The sequence below is a fragment of the Microcaecilia unicolor genome, chromosome 7 (assembly GCF_901765095.1).
Source record: "Microcaecilia unicolor chromosome 7, aMicUni1.1, whole genome shotgun sequence".
Classification (NCBI taxonomy): Eukaryota; Metazoa; Chordata; class Amphibia; order Gymnophiona; family Siphonopidae; genus Microcaecilia; species Microcaecilia unicolor.
The window spans coordinates 44,656,853-44,662,852 of NC_044037.1; the positions used below are offsets into that span (position 1 = coordinate 44,656,853).

At 47.9% G+C, this 6,000-nt stretch overlaps 1 long non-coding RNA gene across 1 annotated transcript in view; it reads right to left on the bottom strand.

The window, feature by feature from the left end:
• LOC115474736 overlaps positions 1-5,991 on the bottom strand; it is a 47,210-nt gene extending 41,219 nt beyond the window's left edge. The window contains exon 1 of the long non-coding RNA XR_003942897.1: positions 5,904-5,991. This is a non-coding gene — a long non-coding RNA (uncharacterized LOC115474736). The remainder of the gene's footprint in view (positions 1-5,903) is intronic.
• Between the last annotated feature and the right edge of the window lie 9 nt (positions 5,992-6,000).

A 6,000-nucleotide genomic window follows, 5' to 3' on the forward strand; every position in this document is an offset into this window, starting at 1 on the left:
GTGAGAAGTTGGTATGGTTCTGTGCAGTCTTAGAAGCTGCTTTAAGTGCATCCAATTCCTGCTTTACTTTACTGAGCTCCTGTTTTAAACTAGCAAGCTGAAGACAGATAGGACAAGCCTCAAGTCTCCAGATGATTGGCCTTGAAACTAAAGCACCACAATTATTACAGAGAATAAAAGTCATCCTGATTGGTTGAAATGGTTATGAACAGGTGTACTATGTTGGGGTTAACAGTCTGCAAGATTGCCTGTGTATGACTGAGGAGTAAAGTTAATGAGTTTTGGCATGTCTATAAATGAGTGGAAAAAATCCTGGGGTGGGTGGGACTATAAGTCCCAGTGAGTCAGCCAAGTGCATGGTTCCACGGCCTTGCTTGAGCTTCAACAAAGTTTTTCCCACTAGAGATATGGGAGGATATGTATACAGAAGGCCTGTCCCCCAAGGAAGAAGGAAGGCATTTGATGCTAGTCTGATGTGGGCCTGAAGCCTGGAACAGAACTGAGGAACCTTGTGGTTGAGTGGCAAAAAGATCTACCGAGAGAGTGCCCCATGCTCGGAAGATCGTGCGGGCTACGCCAATATTTAGAGACCACTCATGAGGTTGAATGACCCTGCTCAGTCTGTTGGCTAGGTCATTGTTTATGCCCGCCAGATAAGTGGCTTGGAGAAACATACCATGACTGCATGCTCAAAGCCACATCAGGATGGCTTCCTAACACAGAGGACGAGATCCGGTGCTCTCTTGCTTGTTGTGTAAGTACATCACAACCTGTCTGTTTGAATTAGAATAGTTTGACGGTGCAGCCAATCTCTGAAAGCCTTTAGAGCGTTCCAGATCGCTCGAAGCTCCAAGAGGTTGATCTCAAGATTCATTTCCTGTAGGGACCAAGCTCCTTGAGTGTGAAGCCCATCTATGTGAGCTCCCCCCCCAGGAAAGATGCATCCATCGTCAGCAAGTTTTGCGGGTGAGGAATTTGGAAGGGTAGTCCCAAGGTCAGATTGCACCGAATTGTCCACCAGTGTAGAGAGCAAACAAGCTCCTGGGACACTTGGATGACATCCTCCATACTTCCAGAGACTAGATACCACTGAGAAGCCAGGGCCCATTGAGCAGATCTCATGTGAACATGTGCCTAGGTGCAACACACGCTGTGGAAGTCATGTGGCCCAACAATCTCAACATCTGCCATGCTATGACCTGCTGTAACGCCCGAACCTTGGATGCAAGGGAGAGGTTGTCCGCACATCTCTTGGAGGTAGGCATGGACAGTTTTGGTATCGAGCAGGGCTCCTATGAATTCCAATTGTTGAACCAGTTGGAGATGGGACTTGGGGTAGTTTACAAGAACCCTAGTAGCTCCAGCACCCAAATATTCATCTGCATGGATTCCTGAGCACCTTCCTCGAGGTGCTCTTCACCAGCCAATCGTCGGGATAATGGAACACATGAACTCTCAGTCTGAGTAGCGACACTGACTACCGTTAGACATTTTGTAAAAACCCTGGGAGCTGACGTGAGGCCAGAAGGCAACACGCGGTACTGAAAGTGATGTGTTCCCAGGCGAAACCGAAGATACTTCCTGTGGGCTGGAAGTATCGCAATATGAGTATATGCATATTTTAAGTCCAGAGAGCATAGCCAATCATTTCTCTAAATCATGGGAAAAGGGTGCCCAAGGAAACCATCCTTAACTTTTCTCAAACCAGGAATTTGTTCAGGGTCCTTAGGTCTAGGATGGGACACATCCCCCCCTCTGTCTTTTTCTGCACAAGGAAGTACCTGGAATCTCTGCTCTTCTTCCCCTGGTGGAACGGGTTCAACCGCATGGGCCTTGAGAAGAGCAGAGAGTTCCTCTGCAAGTACCTGCTTATGATGGGAGCTGAAAGAATGAGCTCCTGGTAGGCAATTTGGAGGTTTGGAACGCAAATTGAGGGTGTATCTGAAACAGACTATTTGAAGAACCCACTGGTCGGGGGTAATGAGAGGACACCTTTGGTAAAAAAAAAAAAAAACCCAAACAAACAAAAAAACCCTTTAACCTCCCCCTGACCGGCAAGTCGTCCGGAACAGACACTGATTGTGGCTATGCTCTGCTGGAGCCAGTCAAAAGCTTGTCCCTTGCTTTTGCTGGGGAGAAGCAGGGGCCTTGGGCGCATGCTGATGAGAACAAGCACGCTGAGGCTGAGCAGGCTGGCGAACCGTAGTGTGTACCTACGCCTAGAATAGAAATAGATGGCATTTCGCGACTTACCAAAAAACCTCCTGGATAAGGAGGCAGCTGCAGAAGACGTAGCCTCAGTGTGCTTCTTGATCTGGTCAGCAACCTCTTTGACCTTCTCTCCAAAAAGATTATCCCCCCAGCAAGGGGCATCCGCATCCTCTGTTGGACCAAATGGTGCAGGTCAGAAACACACAGCCATGAGAGTCTGCGCATTGCTATACCTTGAGAAGATTCTGGATGCCACGTCAAAAGTGTCGTAAGTGCCCATGGCCAAGAATTTGTGACACGCCTTCTGCTGCTTGACCAACTGGCGAAATGGCTCAGCCTACTCTGGAGGGAGCGCATCGACCAAGTGTGACAGCTGCCTCAGCGAGTTCCGCAAATAAACGCTTGTGAAGAGCTGGTAAGATTGAATACGGGCAATGAGCATAGCAGCCTGATACATCTTTCTCCCTAAAAAGTCCAGGGTTCTATGCCTGGGAGAGCTGAGGCATAATCCCTAGAACTCCTGTTTTTTTTTGAGAGTGGCATCCACCACCATGGAGTCGTGGAGTAACTGAGATATCACCAACCCAGGTTCCCCATGGATCCGATATTGGGTATCAATCTTCTCAGGGATCACAGGGACAGACAAAGGGAACACCCAGTTCCTAAGGAGAACTTCCTTGAGTACCTTGTGGAGAGGGGCCGTCACTGCTTCCTTAGGTGGAGAAGTGTAGTCAAGATCCTCAGCATCTTGGTCCTGGGCTCATCCTCCGCTTATACGGGGAATGGAATGTACTCAGGTGAAGCAGAGGCTCTCTGGTGCAGACGTCTCCTCTCAGATGGAGGGAAGGCTCAGAAGGGATCCCATAGGACTCATCAGAGGAGAAGTACCTGGGATCCTCCTCTGATTCCCGCGAGCGTTCCTCTTCGGTATCGGACAGCACTATCCTCAGGGATGTCCGAGACCGGGCTTGCCTCGACATTGAGGACCCATGTCCTCGAGAACGGTGTCGAGCAGCCGGCTCCCGCCTCAACTCCGGCGAAGCTTCCTCCACCGAGTACCGGCCTGGGTGGCATTCGACACCGGGGCTGCAAGTGGTGCCAGAGACCACACCAAGGGCTGGGGCCAGGCGGGGCTGCAAAGATGGCATGGCAGGCACCCCTGATGCACATCGATGCATCAATCCCACCAAAAGCTCTGGGAGCAAGGCCCGGATACGCTCATCGAGAGCAGACATCGGTAAAGGCTGAGGGCCAGTTGGAGTTCAGATTGCCTAATCGCCTGAGGTGTGGGAGCAGGATCCCAGCTGCTGGGAGAAGTATGCATCGGAACCTCTTAATGGAGGGGGAGCGATCCTTCCGGCATCGATGCTTTTCGGGTGCAGAGTTCCTTGGCGTCCCAGAGCTCCTGGCACAGTGTGTCGAAAGAGATCGGTGACGGTGCTTCTTGACCTTCGCCCGATGCACCTCACCCAAGCTCCTCGGTGCCAACGAGGATGATGTCAAATTCTGCCATCACCTCAGGGTCAGGTCTGATGATGGACGGTCCTGGGGGGTCTGCATAGCAGGAGACCTCAAGGCAGGTGGAGACCCACGGAATGCCTCACTGCTCCCAGTGTCTCGCCACAGCCATTCCTTCCTCGACTCCCGATGCTGGTGCCTCCCTCGATGTCAACGCTGTCGATGTCGATCCTGATGTCAAAGGACCAGACCGAGCTCAAAAAAGTTTTTCACGTTGAACTTCTTGGGAAATTTGTATCCTTTTCTTCATATTTAGACAAAGGACACAATTTGCCAGGCTATGGTTGGGCCCGAGGCACTGAATACACTAAGAATATATCAGTACCCGAGATGGTCCAGTTGCACCAGGTACAACGTTTGAAGCCACTGGGAGTCTTTGATGACATGGAAGGGAAAATGGCTTCAGCAAATCAAAAGTCACAATTGTGCCTGAAAAAAAAAGGGAAAAGGCTCAGAAAAAAAAAGAGACCCGTCCAAGCAGGCCTGAAAGCGGCCTGTGCCAAAAAAGAAAAGAAAGTTAAACGTGGGCCAAACAAAAGACTATAAGGGAAAGAATTTTTTTTTTAATAATGAAAAAAAGAGGGTAAAATGAATGCAGGAAGCAATAACACCGCCAAAAGGCACAACAAAAGCTCTTTCCCAGGCAATTGAGGAGCAATGAAAAATACCGCCGCTTTTACACGGAGAAAAAAAGAACTGAGGCATGGTTGCACTGCGGGCTGGAAGGCACTTCGCGGGATTGTCTACTCACTTACGAGAATGTAAGCTTGCTTATCCTCAGAGAAAGTCTGACTACATGAAATAAAGAAGGAAAGAGATAGAACACTGGCCCTGCACAAGACATACACAGTTCAAAGAAATAAACACCGCAAACAATGAAGTACACGCTGGGACATGAGCTATGGGTATGAACTGAAAACATGTCCACACTGGGAAGAACAGGACTTAGCTGATCCTGCAGAATGACAGTGGGTGGGAAGGCACATGCATGCATAGTGGGACACTTCTGGAAAGAATGCTAGGGAGTGCTTCCTGCGCCGCTCTTCATTAGATGGCTTCGCTTGTCCTCAGAGAAATGCCAGTATTCTAACCATTCACACCCATAATCAGTGTACAAATGTTAACCCCCCCCCCCCCCCCCATATAGTTTGACTGTACTCCAACCACCATGTGACATGTCCTGACAACCTCTCAATTCTACGCTGGCTCAAGAAAAGTATCACAACCTACAAAAAAATTCAAGAGCATCATCTAAATGTAAATAACAAAAAATTACCCTTTTGACAAAGGTTAGTTCTTGATGTATTTACAATTTTTGGTTTTTGGGATTTTAACCTGGTACGCCACAGAGCCTGACAAGAGATTCCTGCAGTTGCCTATATTTGCAGCAAAACAGCAGTGTCTGCAGATGCCGACTTCACGTATCAGCAGTTGTGGTAAGCTAGAACAACCTGCAGCTCCAAGTTTGTTTGTTTTTTTAAATCAAAATCCCTTAAGCCACTACTCAGGAGTTAACTGGGCATCAGATGATATTTAAACAAGTGCACAGTTAGCGCTGCAGATAAAATAAAAGACAGCCTTTTTGCTGTCCTATTTTTATCCGCTTATTTAACCAGTTAGCAGTCTGAATATTGCTGCTAACTGATTAAGCACCAGCTCTGGCCAAGTTTTGCCCATGGACCACCCCAGCACTAACCTGACGGTGCAGGAACAGTTACAGCCAATATTCAGTGGCACTGTCTAGTTAAGTGCTGCTGAATAGCAGCAGATAGGCAGAAATAAGCTATTTAACCGGGCAGGAGGCTCTCCTTCCTGATTAAATTCCTTTGAATATTGGGTGGATATTGTTTACATAATCTCAGCTATTAGGGGAAGGAACCCCCACATTTCAGACAGGAACAACATCTAGGGGCCAGTTAATGGAACACTTCTATCACATTCTAGAAAGACTGCATCTAAGCCTCTGAGCTGAGCCACAGAACTGTTGGTTATGATGGCTGGGCTATATAAAGATAAAGAAATGGGGAAAATCTTTGATAGCTGTGAAGGTCGAGGAATGATAGAACTGCTGTCTATTGGGGCTAACTGAGCATTGTAATATATGATGTGAAATCATTAAAGGCTAAGTTGTTTTGGCTAGGTATTTATAAAAGGTTTGCTAAAATGACTCTTACTTGTAAATGCCTCGTGACATATTTTCAATGTATTTTGCTTTGTCTTGTACTCCACAGTGGTAGTGGTAAGTCTTGACACAGGCTTTGATTTCACATC